The following is a 24,377-nucleotide window of genomic DNA, read 5'->3' on the forward strand; positions in this document are numbered from 1 at the left end:
TGAGAGAGGAACTTTTTCTTTCACTTTTCTTTTAGAGATTCTTAGGTCTTAGCCTCTGCTCTGTCTTCGAGTTAAGTTATAATAAACAATTCTTGGAGATGCAAGCTAGGCCCATCTCGCATTCTTTACACTGATCCGCCAGTGACTGCCTAGGACACATGGGGTCCTGGGGGAATGTGTTGCACCCCCATAAAGAGCAGTAATATCAAAGAGAGACACAAAATTCTATACAGTACCTATATATATCACTATCTATGGAAACTATATATAATGATATATTTTAGAATCTCCACCTGCATTTCCAATTCTTGAAGTTTTACAGCACTTTCATAGTAAAAGCAGCTAAATTCTTGGCATTTTGGGATTACAGAAACTCCTCCCTAGTCATTTAAATGTGTGTGACATTTCTGGAGAGCACAGTTAAACAGAAAGGGAGGAAAATATAAATTCAGAACTAAAGGTCCCTAAAATTCATTCATGTTTTTTAAAGGTTAAGGTCTGAGTGCAGTTCAGTGCATGGTTGTGCTTGGAGAGCACATCAAACCCTGTTGTTCCTATAGCACAGGTGTAACAAATTCAATTCCAAATGCATTTAAATATGGAATTTCTCCCTGTACATTATCTCTAATGAAAGGCTGCCCCTGCCATACAGCCTTTCCAGCAAAACTCTATTTTCTATCTTTCAGCAGCAGGTGGCTTCCTTCCTCCTGTGTTAAAATTCAACAGCTTAGTCCTACAAGACACCACAGATTTAAAAAAATGGCCTTTCTGAATGAATAAAATTTACTTTAATGAGCAAATAAAATATTTGAATAAGTTATTAATAATAGGGAAAAATGGAGTAGAGAAAATATGAAATCTCTTTTTTTTTCTTAAAGAAGTCAGTTCTAATGCATTGGGTCATCACCATAAAAACTCCAAATGTAGGAAATCACCAAAATAAAGAACTGTACTGTTCTTTTTTTCATATTGTCAATACTTACTTATTTAAAGTTTGTGCAGTATTATCTAAACTACACTACTCTGAATCCAACGGAAAAACAATTTTTGAAAGCTCAGCTGGGGAGATGAACTTGCCATGAATTATTTTCAAAGGCATTGTCTCTTTTTTAAAAATTATTTTAATGCCATTTATTTTTTTCCCCAAAGCAATGTCAACTGTTGCCTTACATAACTTTATTTTAAAAATCATTAAAACGATACTCATATAACCTTGGCATTCAAAAATTACATTTCTCCTTTGTTTTTATAGCACACACAGCAAACAAAAATCAATATTTTATCTCTCCACACTTGGATAAAAAGGATAATAAAGCAGCAGGCTCACAGTGCTGTATGATATTGATCATGGAGTCTCTCAAGATAAATTACTAAGATTTAAAAATTATTCTTGGTAAGCCAGCACTACATATTTTTTTATCAGTTTTCACAAGACTTTGAGGGAATATGGGCATCAGTACATGAGCTAAAATACATTACACTGGAGGTTATTCTTTGTAAAACTCTTCAATGAAAAATGCATTCAAGGAGCACATTTAAAAGAGAATATTTTTCATATTTTTTCTGAAAGGAAAAAATGGTGCAAGTTTTATAATCAAATTCATTGAGACACTCTAATACTTGTGCAATATATGGAGAAATACATTGAACAGATTTGCATTTACTTGCAATTTTTAGCAAAAGAGAAATTTAGGACAAGAAAAAAGTTACTCTGTAGGCATTACTTCAATTTTAGAGAAAAAAAAACTTTTTAAAATAGGCCTTTTGGGTGAATGTTATAGTACAGGCCAGACCTACCTTTGGATTATTTATAAAGTAAGTTTTGAAGAGAAATTAAATGTGCCAGCTTAAAGGGTAACCTTTTATATGCCATCTTGAAAGGATCGCTTTAAGACATTTTTAAACTTAAAATTAATTGCAACATGAATGTAGCTCACTGTAGTGGTGTGGTTCTAGTTTTATCAGTTTTATGTATGTATTTGTTCCTTGTATTAAGTTCATTTTTATAAGTTATAATGGTTTGCCCCATGCCACCCATGTTCCACCCTCATTAGTTTCATCCCAACCCCAGTTATATGTCAGTCAGAAGTCATCCAGCCCCGGGGCCTTGTCTGTCATTTTGGGGTCTCTCCCAAAGGTCTGGAAAGTTCCAGGAAAAACCCCAAGTGATTGGACAAGACTTCAGCTGTCTCCTCACCTGAGTTATTAATTTGTTACAATGTATGTCATTTATCCAGAGAGCCATGCCCCTTTTGCCCCTGATTTGTCCCCAGTTAGACCCATCCCTGAGTTCCTCCCCCCAATAAAAGGTGTTGCATTCGGGGGTTCAAAAAAGATTTTTTTCCCTCGCTTTTCCCCCCGCTGCTTCTGCTGAGGGGTGTCTGCTGGGGCAGATACCCTGATGAATAAAGCCAGCAGTTAACCCAGAACAGCCTCCTCTTTTTTCCTGCCGTTGTTGCTTCACTCCTTCAAGCAAGACAAGAACTCACAGGGTTGGTGAGGTTCACCCTGCTACCGAGCCGTACCCTCTTACTGTCGAGGTGTCAGGGCTGGCCGAGGCAGAGAAAGACACCTCAACAGCTCACTTAGCAACTTTATTTTCACAGTAAAACTCTGATGAATCATTAGCTGGCACTTAAACATGTACAAAAATACCTGAATCTTAACTGTAGTTAATAACTGAAAAGTTATTAAAATCGTTGACTCAGAGGAAAATGGGCTTAAACAGAAGAAGGTTTTAGCAGGCTGGAAGGGGTATATTGCTGAATATTATTCTGTAAAATAAATGAAAGCTGCTATCAAAGAGTCTCACTATAATTAATCTTGGTGTGTTCTCTGGTCTCCTATGGTTCTAATCACCTACCAACACCAGGGCATAAAATACATCATGTTGTACCTTTATCTTGCTCCTCAAAGGACATCCTTAGCTCACAAAACCCCCTCCAAGTCTAGCTCTAACTCTCCAGAATTGTTACTTCTTATCTCTGCAGTTATCCTGCAGGAAATATTGCCATAATTTCAAGGACAGTTTCGATTTCTGAGATAATGATATTTAGAGGCTGGGAAACGTCCTGCAATCCTGAGTTCCGCGCCCCGGCAGTGGGCAGGCACGATGTGGATGTTGTCCAGCAGCAGAAAGTGGACGCCTCAGGAAATGGTCCCTGGCAAAGGCATTGTTTAATGTGGATGCTGAAGGAAGTCCAAGGGAAAACATTTATCAGAAGCTTCCATTCACAGAGGAGATACGTTGTAGGGAAAAATGCAAATATTACTCAGTACGCCAAGGGCAAAGGAAATAGGAAATGGGCTAGAGAGTTCTCTGAAATAATCTGTCACTGAAATGTGAGAAAACAGCCCTGTGTGCTGCCTATCCTATTATTTAAAGCCTTCCGCAAGTCAAAATCCTTTTGCAGCATTGTGCCATTATCTGAAAAGTTGGCTACTTCCAATTCGAGCTTCTTCAAGGTAGGATAAAAAAGCTTAATTTGGGTCTTATCTCGACACATCATTTTCATGTTTATTATTTGAGCCTTTGGAGTAACTCATAGGAAAGTCATGAGCTTATCACGGAAACAATACATCTCAGAGATGCTGTAACCATTGGCTTTGGGGCTTTTTACAGCCTGCACAGAAATGCCAAAGCTTCAGCCAAAATCTTTTAGGAATCTCAGAGCACAACTCTGGGAGGGGTGCCACCTCTGAGTCTGCCAGGGCTGGGACAAGGGGTGGAACAGTGCTTTTGGGAGTTGACACAGGAGGAAACCTCCTCAAATGCAGCTGTGAAGGGATAGAAAAGGAGATGATGTTCTGAACTCTGCATTTTTTACCTTGAAATATTCGACTATACAGGCACTAAATCTCAAGAATGCCTTCATTACAGGTAAAAAAGGTGTTTGTATGAGTGAAGAAAAAAAATAGATACTTAATTAAGTTTGATTTTTGGTGGTTTTATAATACTAATATTGCTCAAATGAACAGAACAGTAAGTCCTTACACAGGGGGATATACTAACAATCCTTCCTTCAGCCATAGCTTATGTTCTCCACATTGACTAAAAAAACCCCAAACAACTTTCTGAAAGGCAAAGAAAATAATATTAGAAATCATAACTGCTGCAATTAGTGTTGCATTATCTTTTGAATTTCAGTATCCTTGAGTTCCTAGTCAATAAAATATTACTGAAGCTGTAGTAATTCCCTAGGTTTGGCAGATGCTTTCGATGCTTATTTGAAGACACACCAGGAAAGGAAGAGAAGTGCATTATATGGAATATTCACACTAATTCCAGATACCAATAATATGAAACAATGCTCTCTAGGTGCTTCAGCAGAAAAGAGATGCCCATCCAGAGGGTGATTTAAGACAAGCAAATTAGACACTCTGTTGTGAATGGCACTTGGAAGGCTCGTGAAGCCAGGCAAAGTGAATATGTTCTACAATGGATGGTATCAAAAGCATATAAAAAAATTCAAGCGAGGAAGAAGAACAGGAGGAAAATAATCAGCATGATTGCAGTCTTGCACTCATCTTGGTGCTTCTCTTTGTCTGTTCACTCTCCATATCTTTTTCCTCACACTACTTTCTGTTTTAAACTACAGTACCATGTGTTCCTCACCACTTCCTTGATTTATAATGCAGATAAATAAATTACTTCATCCAAAAGGATTTCACTAGATAGTGTACTCACATGCCTCAGTGCTTACCACATTTCTGAAGCAGGCTTTAATTTATTGTAAATGAGCAGAGGAAGTGGATTTTACAAAGCATCTTCTCAGTGAGGAAAAAACAGGTTAAAAGTATCTCATTCATAAAGCTTGATAACAACAAGAATGATGAAATGACCGTGGCTGATGCAGAGAAATTTGACAGTAAAATAGTGAGAATGCAACAGAATTGAAGAGTGGGGCACTAGTGCAGGAGGAATTTCAACTTAGATTGGCTGAAAAAGGACAAAGAAATGACACAGATTAGTTGGGAGATGCCATCAGAAAGCATCAAAGACATTCTCAGATATTCTCAGCAATAAAGACATTCTTGGCTTTGTTTTTATTTCTGCAATTGATTGTGCTTCCCTTTGCAACACCGGGAGGACTGGGAGGAGTTCCAGCGGTGTGTGGCTGGAGCTCTGGGCACACAGATCCTGCCAGGAGCAAATGCTCTGTGCTGGGCTGGGCACTCCTGGCTCTGGGAACACATCCTGAGGCAGCTCAGGAGCAGATCTGGGAGCCCCCAGCCCTGACCCTGCCCACTGCACACACTGGGGCTGTCCAGAGTACTGCCCTGGCTGCTTTTCCAGCTCCTTTTCCTTGGGAAGGAAAGCTGAGGGCACAGCGGAGCAGGGCAGTTCACAGTTGCCTCTGGGGTGGAAGCAGGATGCAGACACAAGAGTGGAGAGCAGACACTGCCTCAAGGGCTGTTCTGAAGCTCAGATTCAGCAAGTGATGCAAACACGTGCCATAGCTCTGTTGTGAATAAAAAGGACGAATGAAAAGGGTGCTGAAGCAATTTTTATACTGCACTTTTTATTTTTATTAGATAAGTCAAGTGGCTTGGCAGCGAAGAAGGAGTTAATATAGGAAGAAGCTGAATACATGAGGAAAATAATCCAATTACTACCGAGATTCATAACTTTTCTGTATAATTAGATAGTTCTACCCTTTTTTTAAGCACTGGGTACATTAAAGCTGTGTAGGTAGTGATGACAGCTGACTGTACATACGCCTGCATGAAGTAAGAGATCAGATTCAGAGAGATTTCCTTAGGAGACTTCATTCCAAAAGCCTCCACCACCTTGCAGACATCATCAATAAAAAGCACTGCTCTTGCCTAATTTGCTTATGCAGTAGAGCTGATCCACATCAGAGCACGTTTGGAGAATAAGTGCGGGAATATCACAGGGAGGAGGAAGTTTGCAATCCTCTTGCTCTTCCTGTAAATATTGCATGGATATCTATAAGATTTATATTGAATTGTAGAAGAATCTGTCTGGTTATTTTAATTTTTTTAAGCAGTTCATGATTTCTGCTGTTAAGTGTTGGGAGACATATTGTGCCATCTATTGAAAAACAGCCAATATATTTATTACTTTTTAATCCTAGAATCAAGAGATTTAACATTTTTTGTAAAAATCTGAACAATTTAAGACTGCACCAAGAACACATTGCCTTCACTCACACTGTCAAAAACTTACCAAAGAAAAAACACCCCTCAGAAAACTCTGCATAGAGCAAGATAATGCATCATTTTAAGTAGGATTTTGTAGTGGTTTGAAAGCAAAACCAGTGAGACATTCCAAGTATGAAATACAATTTAATAGAAAGAAGGTAAAATAAAATAAAATAAAATAAAAAGCAATAATACAAAAGACCCCTGACAGAGTCAGAATATAACCTGACACCCTGTTAGTTAGGGTGGTGGTAGCAGTCCAGATGAGGTGGTCTTCTTGAAGCAGTAATCTCATAGAAAGGTCTGGTAGCTCTTGTCCTTTGGGAATCCAGTGAGTAAGAGCCCCATGTGCTGTCCCAAATCCCAGATTATATCCAGGTGGGAATGCTTAGCTCCTCCCCCTGGGCAGAGCATCTCACAATGGGCTGATATCATTCTATGAGTCATGCAGTGGGTCCTAGATTGCCCATTAAACAGAGATAGCTCCCGGAGGGAGTTACCTATGAGTCATGTAGCAAGGCATTGATGGGGCCATTAATAGAAGACAGCCCAGAGGGAGGGGGCCTGGGAAGAACACTGCCCCACCTGGTTTCAACAGCTCATGAAGATGGTGATAGAATACATACTTTGGGCACATCCTACACTGCAACCCAGGACAGATTTTTACAAAACTAATAACTGTTGTGTACTCACAGGAGCATACTCTGGGGCAGGAAAACAAGAACTAATAACTTCTGAGGATGTGACCATTTTCCATTTGGAAACTGCTTGTTATGACAGCTACAGCCATGCAAAGCAAGATTCCTTAACTCTGTTTCTTCTGATGAGACATATATGATTTCAGGCTATATGGGGTCAAATATATCCTCTGCAAATACAGAAGATAAAAATAGGCAGTAATGCCAGGATATGTGAAATAGCTGTGAATCCACAGATGCCCATTTTGGAGAACAAAAGCCACCTTACTGTGGGGCCCAGAAAAGGTGAGTCATCTGTATCTAATACATACATATGTCAGAATATATAGCTGTTAGGAAATTATTATAAATTCATAAATTATTTCTAAAAGTTTGCATTACCCACTCGGCCACAGAACATACCTGGACAAAATAATCCTTATGGCCATTGCGTGTTCAGCAGCAGTACTTAAAAGGCTGATGCAATGAGTCTTCAAGTCCACCAGATAAGGCAGGATTTAATTACTTGACTACAACATCAAAAATAAAACTGCATAAAGTGAAGTGTGCAATACTTGAATGTTTTGCTCAGAAAAGGAACAGGGCTGTCTGCTTCTGTTTCATTTAAGAAAATGTGAAGTCTTTACATAAAACCTTGTTTACTACGTGTGGGATAATTGGCTTGTCAAATATTAAGACAATGTCAGTTCTGTTCCATTAGCTAGCTGAAGATACTATAAATTACATGGAAAAAGTCCAAGGAATAATAATACCAAGGAACACCATCCGCTGGAGGAGTTTTGGTGCCGGTTTATTTCTTCTCCCTCACTGAATATCCACTGCAGAGAATTTTTAGACAGAAAGCAGGAATGTCTCCAAATTTAGCCCACAGACTGCAGTGTAAATAACCAGAAGGGGAGATCAGCTCCATCAAAGTCTGCATGTCATATTCTATTTACAAGCAGAGCCAAGTGTGTGATGGTTGGGATAACATGATGCAGATGAGGCTGGCTGAGCAAGGTCAGTGGGATGGAAGAGCTGGAATCCCTCTGCCTTCCCCTCCCACAGCACATGGACACACATCTGCCATAGCAGCAGAGCCTGGCCAGAGCTGTCGCTGTTCCCTGAATGCAAATGCAGCTTAGCACCTTCTCCCAAACACTCTGGAGTGCTCACCACAAATAACTGCACTAAAAATAACCTGCAAAAATATGCACCAGGAAAAAAAGGCAGCATCTCAAGGCAGCCGTCTGCTTGGTTCTGATGGAACTCTAGGAAATCTCAGAAAGCTGGCTTACTCTCTGAACTGAGCAGTGGGATGGTTTTACTCTGTAACTCCATTTAAAGATGGCTGAATCAGTACAAATAAAACCAGTAAATAAAGCATGATTAAAGGGTACAGCATTTTAAGGCTCTTTGTAAATTTTACTGTTAAGCAATACCAATATTCATAAATAGGTGGATTCAAAAGTCACTGAGAAAGGGATAAACCCCATTAACTACAGCAATTCTGTGCAGCCTTTCTCTTGGGGTAAACCTGGATTGTCACAGTCTATTTCATGGATCTTTGCAATTACACGTGTAAAAATTTAGAATCACAGAATAATTCAGGCTGAGGACATCCTCTGAAGGTCCCAGCCCATCTAGCCCAACCTTCCTGTCAGAGGCAGGGTCAACCATGAAATAATAGTTAAAATTAAATTTTAATAAAATGAGATATACAAAGACTTATAAAATAGGAGCAGAAATATGATACTCTGATAAATACTTCCATATCAGATTTTCAATTAGTAACATTTAATAATCATTGGCATACATTTACCAATACTAGGGAAAAGAATGTTTTCTATAAAAAGGTTGAAGCATTTTTTTTTCTATTTATTCATACTTTCCCATGCATAAGAATTTGGAACCAATAGTCTACCTGGTTTTCAGTCTTCTAGAGGAAGCAATGTGGGATCATATGAGGAGTGGAGAATTGTGTCTGTTTGTGACTGATCCAGAAATATCCACAGAGTCTGGTCTAGCAATAATGGAGAAAACAGCTTGAAAATATCACATTTTGGATGTGGGCTGAAAAGACCAATAGAAGTTTCTAGCATAAGGAAATGTTCTCCCTGTTCTTTGAACTACTTCAGGCCATGTATTTTGGGGAGCAAAACAGTTTGTGGCTCCCACAGACAACCTGGCCCATGAGGATTTGGTGTGGCTTTGCTGTCTGACAGTGAGGTACAAAGGAATGCCAGTGTCTCCCAAACCCAGCAAAATTCAAAGAGAAAAGCAAACTGCAGTGCAGATAATATTTCAGCATTTAGTTTAAGGCATTTAAGGATCTTAACTTTATAAAAATGGTTTTTAAAAAATCAAATACTAAAAACTGTAATTACAATTCCAATACTCTCAGTTCCAGTTTTTGCTTTTTTTTTTTTTTCCCTGTGCCTACTGTTCATGATGTCAACACGTCTGGTTCATTTTGGGGTCTGAAAACTTAAAAACACAAAATAAATGTACTGTATCAAAAAGCTTGAGACATGAAGACTTGTATAACAGCTTGTATTACACTACATCAAAATGGGAAAGAATTTGTGACACCATTATCGGCTTCTGAGAGCTGATATCATGCACAGGGAGTCTCTGGAGATACCAGGAGAGGATTACTCCTGTAATCCAGCAAGCAAACTGTGTGCTGAGGTCAGAAAGCAAGGAGCACAGATAGGCAGAAGTAATGGTGCAGAGCAGACCAGATAGCCCCCAGCAAATAAAAAATCTGTGGTGGCTGTCAGAACTTTTGCACCTGTGAGGAGAAACTCTGCAAGTAATGTGTAATATGATTAGATCCTGTCCTGATTTCCATTCTTGTGTTGGAAGGCATGATGAAAAAGTATCTTTTAAAAAAATTAGAAGTTTTTCCATATGCCGCTTTTGAATGTTGACTTGATCCATCTTTCAATAAGGCACCAAAGTGGTTTTTAATTTTCTGTACATGACTGTTCAGTGGGGCTTGGGGTAAAAAACATTCTATTACCTTGTGGGGTGAAAATCATAAGGATGCATCTATTTATTTCTTTTTCCCTAACTGCTTAAACTATTTCCTTTTTTCTCAAGTCTCACTAGCTGCTCTTCATTCAGACTTTACACAAACTTTCCCCTCCACTGGCTCAGAACCTTGTCATCCCAAATCCCTCAGGACACCCCTTCCCCAAGCACACCTGGCTGTGGTGCTGTCACACCTTTGAGTTTACTGCCTTTCTCTGCTCTCCTGCCTCATTCTCTCTATCAGCCCTGCAAAACCCTTCCTCCTTTCTAGGTGCTCCTCAGTGGGGACAAGCAGTGTGCAGAAGAGTAGAGCCAGGACAGAAACACCACATTTTCTGCACCTTTGACAGTTTTACAAATCCCCGACCACAGTAAAGCATTTGGTGTGGCTGAAGTGAATGTGGAGTGATTGGCAATGAGGTGTGAACTGGGACAGTCTTGAGAGGAAGAACCACTCTAAAGCTGAAGAGAGGTAGAAAAGACATTAAGAAGTAATTTTTACATAACCCTAGAATATGTCTGGAGGCTTTTTTTGAAACATGGTTTCAGTACTTTTTCAGAAGTTCTGTTTCTTTGCTGACAGCAATATTTTTATCAATTGCAGTACAACTTTTATTTTTCATCTTTTACTCAGTTATTCTGAGTTAATTATTACTATTATGAGTTATTCTAAGTTATTCATATTTGTATGTTTATTCATCTTGTATGGATTAGAGTCTTTCACTAAGTGTTAATTAAGAATTTGAATATATCCCTTAGTTTCCTAAGCAGATATCCAGTACAAAACTTCTACTAAAGAAAGGTAAATCTGCCTGGTTTTAAAGAATAGCAGATCAAAGTTGTCTGAGAAAAAGAATGGTGTCTTGTAAGGAACTAGGATTGTTTTCCAAAGGCTAGTCTTAATCCTTTCATATAATATTCATACCTGGAAGTAAACTCAGATCATGCTTCAAATAACTTATTTCAGAAATTAAGTTCTGAGGCCTAACTTGAATATTTGTCTAAAAATAGTAAACACGTGACCACAAAAAGCTTAAAGCTGAATTCCTTTAAATCCTAATGCATTTTGGAGTATTATTTGAGGTCAGAAAAAAGGGCCATGGAAATGAATTCAGTGTGGCTGATATAGTTTGATGACAGGTATTTTTTTAATACACCGACTTAGAATAATTTTTTAACGTGGTTTAATGCACCAGAAAAGCTGTGCACAAGTTGAAATCGCTAACTATACAAAGGACAGGAGCTCATTTATTTGGTGACAAACGTCTTCAAGACTTGCACATAAGGACAGAACAGGAACTAGACAGAGCTGGTGAAACTGGAAAACATAGGAACTAAAACTACTATGTCTCCATTTCCATTCCTAGTAACATAAAATCTCCTCCTAGACAAGGGATAGAATACACAAGACATGCCATGATGTAACCTACTAGTCACTAAATGCTTTAACAGCAAGTTAGAAACAATTATCCCTGGGTCCTGGATACTTATTCTCATCCTAAAACTGTTTTGTTAAGCCATTAGTTCTATGCATTCAAAGTCAGACAAAAGTTACAGCAATTGAAAAATGATAAAAAATATAACTGAATTTTCTTATTCCCCAAAGCACAGAAGTAGAAGGAATAGATTTTGTATGAAATTAACTTCCTTGTTATAGTTTAGAAACATCTTCATAAAGAAGATTTAAGTCCTGTATTGCTTAAATTGACACTGAAAATTATTTTGCTTGTATCCCTTACTCAATTGCTGAAAGACAATTAGCTTCCAAGAGGAATCAAACACTTGGAGGCCTTATTTGAAAATTTAAGAAATAAGAAGTCAGTCAAGCAACCATTTTCTCTCCGTGTAAACATCTCAGTGATGCTTCTTTCAAATCTATTTTGTTTAAAGAAGTATTTCCTAGATAAGGAATAATAACTTGCGTTTCATCTGCTTAGTTCATCTGCTCCTTCACTTAATTTCTCCTTCACCATTTTGACTGCCAGCCCTGTTCCTGCTGTGTTGCAGTGTGCATTTTGGGTTTTCTAAAGTTCTGTATGTTTTTGTTATTAAATTTCTGTAGTGGTTCATCCCTACCACCCCCCTTTCCCAAATCCCTATAGTTTCCCCTTACAATAGCCTCTCCCAGTTCATTGTAATCTTTCCCTGATAAAACCCATTGCCACACCCTAAGGCATGAGTGCTCTGGCAAAAGCTGGTGACTCAGCCAGGTTTCAGGTATCCCCACTCCCCTTTTACCCCTAAATGGCCATGCCAATGCACCCTGTTCCTAAGTCACTCCCCTTCATTCCTAAAGGTAACGCCCCCTGTACTTAAGGGCAGGTAAGCCCTAGAAATCTACACTTGCACCTGGGCTTTGGGCCTGAATAAACCTATACTCCCCAAGTGTGAGTCTGCTCCTTCTTCCAGCCGGGAACACGTCTCTGTCTGAGGTTTGGACCCACAAATAACTTGTTTATATGGTTATCGGAAGAGCAGGCTAGCTGGAAGAACAGCTCGGAAGTAACCATACTGCTGAGGGAAGCATTAAGTCACAATAGATTTATAAATGTTATAACTATATTTTAAGAGGTACCAGCAGGTTTGTTATTAGTATTGTGCTGTAACAGGAAAAGGGCTAGCTTACGTTTAAAGGGTTTGGCAAACTGATTATTTAGAAACAAAAGATTTGATGTCTTTGTGACACACAAGGCAGACCTAGGACATGGCAACATATTTGTGAAACCATTACTGGGTGTCCCATGGTTCCCCTTGTTCCATCCCATCCCTGCCCTGCTCAGAGAGTTCATTGCCGTCCCACAGAATTCATGCCTCGGTTCTGCTGAGCTCACACACGAGACTCTGTGAGCAGCTCCTGGCTGGGATCACAAATCCAGCCCTTCAGCTGCTCTGCTGTTTGTGCTGCAAACACAACTCAGCTGTGCCCTTATCTTGGCAAAGGATGTGAAGCATCAATACAACAACAGCCTAAATCTCATCCCGTCCCTTGGGGACCCGTTTCCCCAAAACAAGCTCCTGCATGTATGGAGCTGACAGGTTTCTGTACCTCCCCCAACCTGGGCTGTTTTGGAAGACAAAGAGATGCATGTTCCTGTGCAGCAGCTCATGTTTCTTTGTGCTTCTTGCAGTCATTGTTGCCCAAGCCCCTTCTCCCTAAAGGCTCCACACCATCTTCCTGACAACTTGCTTGGGAGAATTTTCTCCTTCCTCTGTTACGGATTTCCTCAGGAAAGGAGGGCATGATGTGTATTTAGACCTTCTTGAACTACCCTAACTGAGGCCTAACTGAGGCCTGGTTGAGGCCTAGCTGAGGCCTAGTTGGGGCCCAAGGCCTGTGACACAGCAAAAAATTTCTCAGTTAGTTGTGGTGCAGTTAGAACTATATATTAAGGTGTTTGGGAAAGATAATAGGGTGTTGAAGGTCATTGAATAGAATTGTTAGTATGCACGTGTTAGCCACTTTAAGAGTAAACCAAACAATGTGTGTTTTACATTCTTTCCTCTGCTGTGTGCCAATGAAAAAGTTGTTATATATATAAACAATGTAGAATAGTATATAAGTTGCTTCACTGCACGTAATAAACGGACTTCGTAGAATTACCCATACTGGTCGTATCTGTGTTTGTCTAGTCTAACCCTCTCTTATCGGTATCCCTGGCTCTAATGGCGCCCAAAGGCAGGGACCATTCGCTTTAATGCGTTTGTTCGCTTAGATGCGTTTGTTTGCTTTGATGCGTTTGTTTGCTTAGATGCAGAAAATCGTCTAGACGTGTTATGAGAGCTCTCTTTAATTGTGGTGAGAGTTCTTGGGCGGATTCTACCTAGTATGCAGGAAAGAATCCGCACGAGTCCTAGCTTAGATGCATTAAGGACTCATTAAGCCTCCTTGCTTGGACCTGAAGCAGAACTGGTTCAAAAGCAGAGCGAGCTGAGACCGGAGCACCGAGTGGAAGGAGCAGAGGGTTGGAGCCACGGGACCGGACTTGAAAAGCGTCAGTGCCATCTCGTGGCCGAAGGTAAGCTGCAGTGGGGAAACAGCTCAGAAACAGCACAAAGACAAAAGATGGATGCCGATTTTAGTGCAGCTGTGCGGCTTCTTTGCAGTATCCTCTCTAAGAGAGGAGAGAAATTAAAATAAAGTGAAATAGAGCAGTTGACCCTATGGGCTCGGAAAAAAGGGAAGTTAAATAAGCTGTCTTTGCTGTTCAGTGCCGCGGAATGGAAAGAGGTTGGAAATTCGCTCTGGGAAGCGACCATTTCCAGAGGGAGAGACAGAAAAATCACCCGCGACCTTGGGGTTGTGTGGCAAAAAGTAACTCATACCTTGCAAGTTGTAACAGCTGAGAAAAAGGTGGCCTTGGCAGCGATCAAGGCTTTAGAAGGGGCAGAACAGGCAAATCCGGAAAATCCATCCCTTTCATCCCAAAAACCCGCCCGAGTTGCGAGATTTTTCGGCATTGGCAATCGCCCAATTCACGTCTTGAGTGCACCCATCAGCCCCACCCCGCAAGACGTTTTAGATCAAGTGACCCAGGTGGAGGACTTGTCTTCTCGGCCGCCAAGACAAACTGAGAACAAACCGGAAATAGCTTGGCCACCCAAGTCTGTGGGCGTGGAGACAGGCGGGGACTCAGGCGGGGCTGAGGGCGGAGATGGGCAGTCCCAAGTGACGCAGCACAGGGGCGGAATGCGAGGCAGAGCGCAAGGTGGGGACCAGGGTGATGTGGCGGTGCAGGTGGAGCAGATCCAGTGTCAGCGTGCACGGGCGCAGACTGACTCAGAACAAAAGGAGCGCAGCGATGCTGGCCCCTTGCCCCTCCCCGCAGGAGAGACGCAGGCTCCACAGCGCCTGGCAACCACAGCGTCCATGGCAACGACAGCAGCAATGGCTGCGCCCGCAGAGACACCAGCGTGTTTGTGCAGCCCCGATCCAGCAAAATATCCTCTCCCTCCTGATTCTAATTCGGACTCAGAAACTGCAATCAAGTTGCTGCTTTTGCAGTTCGTGACAAACAGCGTGTCACTCCCGCCCAACCCGAACAGCATTCATCTGAATTGCATCAAACCATTTCTAAATTCACTCAATTGTCACCTTATCAAAACCAACAAGAACAATAAACAGTTGCAAACTCTCAAATTAAAGCCCAGAAAGGCCTTCCATCTCCACCAGCACCTGTTTCTTCAGTGTCAATGCCAGCTTTGACAACGAATCCTATTGATGAACACCGAGCTGCTCTTGCAAAGGCAGCACTCAAGGATGGAGACTGGGAGGCTGCAAATGCCCTATCCTGTCCTGTTTTATTGCAAATGGACAGGCCAGATGGGAGCCTTGTGAGTGGAAAATTTTACAAAAAGCTAAAGAGACTGTCACAACATATGGACTTAGATCAGAAGCAGCAAAACCCATCATTCAGTACGTTTACACTGCTGACCTTCTTTGCCCAGCTGACTGTTCTGGCATTGCATCATTGCTTCTCACACCATCGCAGCTTCTCATTTTTGAGCGAGAATGGAAGCGCCTGGCTGCAGAAGAAGCCAGCAAACATCGACAAGTAGGTGATCCACTTTATGCAGTCCAGCCCGACATGTTAACTGGGCATGGACCATACGCTTCATCTGCTGTGCAGCTCACCTACCCTATTGAAATGCATCAATTGGCTCAGTCACTGGCTCTCAAAGCCATATTGCTTGTTCCAGATAAAAAGAAATCACCACTTTACTGTAAAACAGGGAGCCACTGAACCCTATGGACAATTTATAGATAGATTGGCAACTGCTTCGAAAGATGCAACAGAGCTAACGACAAGTTTGCAAGACCAGCTGTTTCGTACCTTAGCTTTTGAAAATGCCAATTCACACACCAGAACCATTTTAGCTACACTTCCTCAAGGAAGTCCTGTTGATGAAATGTTAGTAAGAGCAACTCGAGCAGAACAAAATAATCAAAATGCAGCATTCATGGCAACCATGAGCGATGCAATCAAACATCAGGGAAACGTTATTGCTGCTGCTCTGACAAATAATAAATCCAAGAACAAAGCTTCAAGTCATGGCAAATCAAATAATGTAACTTGTTACCGATGCGGCGGAACCGGTCATGTTAGACAGTCATGCAAAAGGTCTGTGTGGTGCCATCAGTGTCACCGTGACAACCATGCCACTGAGGTTTGTCAGAAGTCGGGAAACTTCAAGCGCAGTGCGTCATGGCACCACGCGAAGACACAAGTCAATGCCCTGACCCAGAGGACCCCGCCAATGGATTTTTAGTTAAAAACAAACCTGCCACATGGGGAAGTCTTGATGTGGATGTAGAAACAACTGCAGAAGTCACTTTACAAGATAAAGAAGTTGCAATGATTCCCACCAATATTTGTGGCCCAATGTACCGTCTCATATCTCTCATTGAAGGTTTGCTCCTTGGCAGATCTTCCACGAGCAAACAAGGTGTGATTGTAATCCCAGGAATCATCGATGCAGATTTTACTGGACAAGTTCAAATTTTAGCTTATGCTTTGCAACCACCTGTGAGAATTCCAAAAGGCAGCAAAATTGCTCAAATCATAGCTTTTGAAAATGTTCTGCCACATCTCCAACATCCAAAAAAACCACATGAAAATTACAGAATGAACAGAAGCCTTGGCTCTACTGACCATGATGTTTTCTTCACTTTGGACTTAAAAGATCGTCCAATCAGAATTGTGTGTTTGCAGCGTGGATCTCATCAATTCAAGCTAAAGCTACTCCTAGACACAGGATCCGATGTTTTGATTCTGAACCAGTGGTTTTGGCCTTCAGATTGGCCTTTGCAGGCTCCGACCAGCCACGTCGTCGGAGTTGGTGGAATGAGAATTTCTGCGATCAGCACAGATCCAATTTGCATTAGTCTCAAAAACAGTCCACTTGTTACAGCACGACTCTACGTCATGCCTTTGCCTGTCAAGCTTGCAGGACTGTTGGGCAGAGATGTGTTGTCCCAGCTTGGCTTCGTTTTAACCACAGACCAGCATTTTTACTAATGGCCACTGCAGAGCAGCCACCCATTTTAAAAATCACTTGGTTAACCGATAACCCTGTATGGGTCAAGCAGTGGCATATGACTGAGAGAAGGCTACAAATTGCAAATCAGCTGATTCAAGAACAACTTGATGCTGGACACATTCAACCATCTGTCAGCCCATGGAACACTCCAATATTTGTCGTTCCGAAAAATCAGGCAAATGGAGACTGTTGCATGACCTGCGAAAAGTCAATGAGCAGATGCAGGCCATGGGTGCCTTGCAACCTGGCCTGCCAGCACCCACCATGATACCGCAAGGGTGGAGCATTGTTGTCATTGATTTAAAAGACTGTTTCTTTACCATTCCACTCCACCCACAGGACACTCAACACTTTGCTTTTACAGTGCCATCAATTAATAGAGCTGCTCCAACAAAAATATATGAGTGGGTTTTTTTACCACAAGGCATGAGAAATTCACCACATATATGTCAGTTGTTTGTTGACTGGGCCTTGCAACCAATTCGTCAATGCTTTTCTGATGCTTTGATCTATCATTACATGGATGACGTTCTCATTGCCACAAGGAGGCTACTTCCAAAGACAAAAATTGACTGGCTGATTCCACAACTAGAGCATCAAGGGTTGACAGTTGCACCAAAAAAGATACAGCAATCAGCCCCTTGGAAATACTTAGGTTGGCTGATCATGGATGCGCAGATCCGTCCCCAGAAAGTTACCTTGCATGACAACATCACCACTTGCATGATGCTCAGAAACTTTTTGGAGACCTGCAATGGGTTTGAACCATTGTAGGCATTACCAATGATGACCTGCTACCATTCCTGCCATGGCTTCGTGGCAGTGATGCCAACAGTTCACGGGTTTGTACCCCCGAAAAACAACAAGCTTTAATGCATGTGAGTGAAAAACTTCAGAATGGATGGAGTGCCTGTTGTGTAGAACATCTTCCATTGTCACTCTTCCTTTCCACCGCTGAAGCTTGCCCACTTGCCATGTTTTTTCAATGGCAAAAGAAAAAGGGGGAAAACCAATCTGATCAAAAATTTGATTCTACAGCAGTTGTCATTGAGTGGGTGTTTCTGCCTGTGCAGCCAAAATGCCGTGTCATGAGCAGAACGGACCCTTTTGCGACACTGATAATAAAAGGCAGAGACAGAATTGCAGAAATAGATGGAAAAGAACCAGCAGACATCAGCATTCCTGTGAAAGATGAGGACTTGGAATGGCTGTTGAGACACTCAGTTGCACTGCAAGAAGCGTTGTTGGGTTTTGCAGGTGTGGTTCACAACAAGCAGCCAAAAGGTCTGATGTGGCATCTGAGCATCTGATCACACGTCATCGATGGTTGGAGAGGTCTTTGTGTTCACTGAAACCAGTGGAAGGCAGAACAGTGTTTACAGATGCTGGTCGAAAAACAAAAAAGGCTGCATGTGTCTGGCAGCAACAAGGAGAATGGCTGCAACATGTAATTAAAGGGGAAGTAGGAGATACACTTCAAACCCTTGAGCTGAAAGCCGTGTATTGGGCTTTGCAGACTTGGAACAAGGAACCACTCAATGTTGTGTCCGATTCTTTGTACGTAGTTGGAGTTGTGCAGAGAATTGAAGATGCACTCCTCAGGCAAAACCAAAATCAGTGTCTTGGAGAACTGTTTTTACAGCTGAGAAGTGTGTTGAACCAACACCATCATGTCTTCTGTGTTATGCACATCCAAAGCCATCAGTGCAACAGAGGTTTGGGAGAAGGCAACGCAGGAGCTGATGCTGCAGTCAGCTGTGTTGTCCATGTTCCCCCTCAAAACAAGTTTGAAAAGGCTCACAACAGCCATGAAACATTCCATCAAAATGCACGAGCCTTGCACCGACAATTTCAGATTCCTTTGAGTGATGCACAAGGTATTTTGCATGCCTGCCCTCAATGTAGTCATCACGGGCCCGGACTAGGGCTAGGTACAAACCCAAAGGGACTGAAAGCTTTAGAACTGTGGCAAATGAATGTAAATCATTTTCCAGAGTTTGGCAGATTGAAATATGTCCATGTCACAATTGATACTTATTCTAAATTCATTTGGGCAACAGCACAGCCAGGAGAAAAAGCTTTACATGTAGAAAGGCATCTGTCTGTTTGTTTTGCAGTCACAGGTGTGCCTGTGGAAATCAAAACTGACAACGGTCCAGCCTATGTAGGTCAGCGAGTCGCAAAATTTATGCAAAAATGGGGAGTGAAACATACTACAGGGATTCCTCACTCTCCCACAGGTCAAGCTATTGTAGAAAGAGCAAACCGCACCCTGAAAGACTATCTTGCAAAACAAAACCAGACCAATGGCATTGATGTAGTTAGTAGACTATCAAAAGTATTGTTCACTTTAAATTACTTATGTTTGGCAGAAGGTCAAGAAGAACCTGCGGTCCTGATACATCATCACGCAGTAAAAGAGGGAAGGCCGCAGGCAATTACAGGACTTTATGTTTATCATAAAAACATGCGTACGGGTGAGTGGCAAGGACCAAGTCAAGTGTTGTTTAATGGTTGAGAATACATGTGTGTGTCCACAGACGCTGGTCCTGTCTGGGTGCTGAGTCGATTTATCCGCACGTGTCCTCCGGAAAGAATACCATCAGACAGTGAAGACAACCCAGATGACAACAATCTGCCTGGAACACCTTCTGATGATACTGAACTTAACTGAAATTAACTTTAAGTGTGTGAAATTAGTAGTTTGTATAGTTATAGTTACAGAAGTTAGAAGTTATAAGTGTTTTTAATAGAACATTGAAGGTAAGGGCCAAAAGTACCAGCAAAATGTTGTGGATTGAACTGTTTGTTTTCCAAATTGTTTTAACAGGAAGTGTGGTTGGAGTGCTTGACATTGACAAATGAGAAAACGTGTGGGTCACATGGGCCAATCGAACTGGACAAGATTCATTCTGTTTGTCTTTAGCAACACCGTCCAGTCCTTTTCGCACCTGTTTAATTGGAGTTCCATTGCTTTCGATGACAGAGTTCAAAAGCTGGACTCAAGCTAAAATATATTCTAATTTAACGGAAGCTTGGAATGCATGGTGTCGCCAACCTTTTAAGTCCACTTGCACATATTCTGAAACTTGGTGTGAAATTCATGAAATCCCGAGAAATGATTTAGGAGCACAAGCTGTTGCAATCGCGCAAGATCTCAAGGTAGTAAGTACTGAGCCACAAGAATTCGATCTCCTTGGTTCTGTACCAAGCAATTATTGCTTGACATTTGGTCATGTACAACAATCCAAAGTTGGCAACACTTGGTTGTTTCTTAAATCCCCATTGTATTAGAACAATACAGAGGACTGCAACAATTGGACACAACTTGTAACGCCATCACAAAATGTTGCAAGAAAATTGCCACCTGGAGTTTTTCTCATTTGTGGAGATCGAGCCTGGTTGGTCTGCAGTACCCCAAGGAGCTACAGGAGGCCCATGTTATTTTGGAAAATTAACCCTGTTTGCTCCTTCCATTCATCAAATTACAAAATTTTCACAAACACCACAACGATCAAAACGCAATGCCCTTAGACTGGATTCCAACTGTAAATCATCAGTATTGTTGTGGGGACCCCCAACTGTAATAGTAGCATCAATTTTTGCCCCAGGTGTTGGAAGATCGCAAGCTCTCACCCAGTTACCAACCCTAGCTGGTTGGACATCAAAACAAATTAACATAACATCTAACATGTTGAGTGAACTTGCTGCGGATGTTGCAGCTGGCCGCCATGCAGTGCTTCAGAACAGAGCTGCCATTGACTTCCTGCTCCTTGCTCAAGGGCACGGGTGTGAGGAATTTGAAGGCATGTGCTGCATGAACCTGTCAGATCACTCTCGTTCAATTTATGAACAGCTTAAACAGCTGAGAAGTAACATGGGAAAAATTGTTGTTGCTAATACTCCGTTTGATAACTGGATCAGTTCATTTGGATTTGCTGGTTGGATCAAAGATTTGATCCATTTTGGAATTTTTGTTTTTATTGTCATTATAATCATACTAATTGTTTTACCTTGTGTGTTAAAGTGTGTGCAAAAAGCAATTAGTCGTGCCCTTGACTCAGTTTGGGTAGTTCAAAATGAAAAAGGGGGATTTGTTATGGATTTCCTCAGGAAAGGAGGGCATGATGTGTATTTAGACCTTCTTGAACTACCCTAACTGAGGCCTAACTGAGGCCTGGTTGAGGCCTAGCTGAGGCCTAGTTGGGGCCCAAGGCCTATGACACAGCAAAAAAATTCTCAGTTAGTTGTGGCACAGTTAGAATTAGATATTAAGGTGTTTGGGAAAGATAATAGGGTGTTGAAGGTCATTGAATAGAATTTTTAGTATGCACGTGTTAGCCACCTTAAGAGTAAACCAAACAATGTGTTTTACATTCTTTCCTCTGCTGTGTGCCAATGAAAAAGTTGTTATATGTATAAACAATGTAGAATAGTATATAAGTTGCTTCACTGCACGTAATAAACGGACTTCGTAGAATTACCCATACTGGTCGTATCTGTGTTTGTCTAGTCTAACCCTCTCTTATCGGTATCCCTGGCTCTATTCCTCCAATATTTTCTAAGCAGCTTCATAGAGTTATTCCCAAACTGATCACACTGATCTGTAATATAGACACTTCAAACAAAAAAGTTTCATTGGACAGACTGTGCACCAAAATCTTATACAACAAACCTCACCACTGTGTTGGAAAAAAGTGCAAACCTGGCAAACATCTTCTCTACAACCTATTGTGCACTCTTCACCTTTGATCTTGGAATAGTTCCCTCACTGTTGCAAATTTGATGGGCTAAATAAATTCCAGCCCATATGCCCACAAGATGAATGTCCACAGAGAGCCTCAGTGTTGGAATAAAGTCTATTTATCAGAGAGCAAAAAACCTGTTCCCTGGACCATGTTTTTGTCATCTCTCCATCTTGGTATGAAAAAATGTTAAAACTTTGTGTCTGGTGAATGGGAAATGGCATGACAAGAACAATAATGAGTCCTGTGAGCACAGGGCTGCTGGAAGCAAGAATGGGAATTGGTCCTGAATGGAAATTTTAAGTATTTCTTGAACAAGGTCCATACAAAAATTTTCTATTTGAAAATACCAGTCCTGCAAGTCCTGTTGCAACAGCAGCATTATTTCTACCCCCCCCTTCCTAATTTACGTAAAGAAATTAATATTCTGAAAGAAGGTTCTCTGGTGTGTTGATGGGAATATAATTAACAAAATCAAGACAGTATTTACATGAGTATTTGTGGTGGTCCCTGGACCATCCACAGAGGATGATTCATTCCCTTGGAGAGTGTGTAGCCCCTAGGCTGCTTCAGTTTGTAGTGACTCCCCTTTGGGAAGTCCCCTTGAGAGATTTCCTTGTAGCTCAGGGTGAGCAAAAATGCTCCAACCCATGAGCCTCTGCAGTTCTATATTAATGTTTTGTACCCTATTGGCTATTTCCCCTGTTCCTTTTTTTAACCCCTCCTGATTGGTTCCTTTTTGGATCCTTTCCCTGATTGGTCCCTTTCCCAATTCCTTTCCCCATTGGCTAAGTTGTGAAACCCTGCCCCTGGCTACCCTATATAGTCCCTCTCCCCTTGGGGTCTCTGGCTTTTTCCCCTTCGGACCTCATGGAATGAAGAAGTTCTGGAGACTGGAAAGACCCTGTCTTGCTGCTTTTACTCCTGCGTCGCCCGAGGTGTCAAACGCGACTCTGCTGCTTAGGCAGCCTCACAAAAGAGCTGATCACTCTGCACCTGAGAGTGCCTGTACCCCGTCAAACTGGGTGTCCTTCTAAAGATGCTTTTGACGTGGAAGGTCGCGGCACCTTAACCACTGGACCAGACTGCAACAAGTATTTGTTTTGATTAACAACAAAATGTACTGAAGACAATTTTTGGGAATAAATCAGTATTTGTTTTTTTAATGGATGGCACAAGTTGGCCTAAAAGCTTGATTTTCATTCAGGATTTTAATTACAGCCATAGCAACAAACACTTGCAAATTTTGACAATAGCTGTCATGCTTTTTTGTCTTAATCACTCTTCCCTAACTATGGGAAATATATATTTTTAAAGTATTTATTGCTTAAGCAGCAATTCACCCTAGAGTACAGGACATCCATCAGGAAGATCAATAAAATCTCAGCCCTAAGGGGTTTGACCAAGGCTGACTAGCATATAGACCACAGCTGATGCTAAGAAACTAAACTATAACTAAATTTAACTTCAAAACCTCTTAGGGTGAAAACACTGCCTCTAAAATCCTATCTGCTTTTAGCTCCATGGGGGACCAATGGGTTTCTATTCCTGAAAAGCAACAAAAAGCTCTCATTTTCTCAGACAAACCCACATAAATGTGTCACAGCCATGACTCTTTTCAAGTCCTTTAAAGGCCTTTCTTTTGTCTGCATCTATAATGATAATAATTTTCATTACTGTTTATTCTATATTCAAAACTGCTGAAGTTAAACAGTCTCTACTTAAAGTACATTCATAATTAATTTTCTACCACTTGATACATTTTAACTGTGCTTACACCACTAATCTTTGAACTCAGCTGAAAGGCATAAAAAATAACAGGAATTCTTCCATTAGTACTCCAAGCTATTCCATTTACCACCCTTCTATATAATTTGGGTTTGTTGGCAGGAACAATGTCAATATAACTAGAAAATGAGAAATAAAGGCTATTTCTGGAGTCAGGGAGGGAATGATTTTTAAAAAAGAAAGAAATCGGTACTATTTCCTATGCTGTGTTTAGTGGTATTTTTTAAGTTACATATGACTCATTTCTTGCTTTAATATATATTACTGAAGTTGTGCATAAATCCTTATGCTTGATCTATTTTTTTTTTTTTTTTGCCAGAGTGTGCATTTATAAGATGTACGTGACTTACACCCATTGTGTAGTGGTGTGCCACTGGGAGAGCACCTTTGGGGTGACACCCCAAATATTATTCTTGTCTCAGTGATCACAATCTGATATCAGGAAATCCTGCAAGAGCAAACCAAATGCATCTGAACATCCTCAGTTAGTATTTTTTTTGGGGGGGGGGGGGGAGGGGAGGAGGCATAATTTTACATTTTCATGAGGTTATAACCATAAGCCAGGATCTCTTTCTTGGGCATGACTCAGATGTAGGATCATCCGTGGACAGCTGGGAGAGGGAACTCTGCAGACCTGAGACATTCTAGAACACGTGGTTTTATTGCAAGAGTCATGGGTAAAAAGGGCCTGCCTTCAGTCACCAGCCTTGGCTGAAGGGAAGTTATGGTCCTTCTGAGCTTGTCTCTCCGACTAGCTCTGCTCTTCAGATACCATACAGACGAGTTAATCCTTTGGGTCTAGATTTCAGACAGAGACATGACCTTGCTTGGAAGAAGGAACTTGGTGTTACTTAGGAAGGTGTTTATTCAGGACGATGTCCCAGGTGGTCAAAGCATGAGTGAGTGTGAGAGTTCTTGCTTGCCCTTA

The 24,377-nt window shown here is 41.3% G+C and overlaps 2 long non-coding RNA genes across 2 annotated transcripts in view; one reads left to right on the plus strand and one right to left on the minus strand.

Annotated features, from left to right (window-relative positions):
- The window catches only part of LOC310922257, a 56,047-nt gene extending 41,592 nt beyond the window's left edge, over nt 1–14,455 (minus strand). Inside the window, exon 1 of the long non-coding RNA XR_014592358.1 lies at nt 14,202–14,455. This is a non-coding gene — a long non-coding RNA (uncharacterized lncRNA). The remainder of the gene's footprint in view (nt 1–14,201) is intronic.
- On the plus strand, nt 12,153–21,377 carry LOC310922256. The gene is made up of 3 exons (XR_014592357.1): nt 12,153–12,310; nt 13,784–13,894; nt 19,457–21,377. It is a non-coding gene; the product is annotated as an uncharacterized lncRNA (long non-coding RNA).
- Nucleotides 21,378–24,377: the final 3,000 nt, after the last annotated feature.

The sequence above is a fragment of the Zosterops lateralis genome (genome assembly GCF_965231275.1).
Source record: "Zosterops lateralis genome assembly, chromosome: W".
In the NCBI taxonomy this organism is placed as follows: Eukaryota; Metazoa; Chordata; class Aves; order Passeriformes; family Zosteropidae; genus Zosterops; species Zosterops lateralis.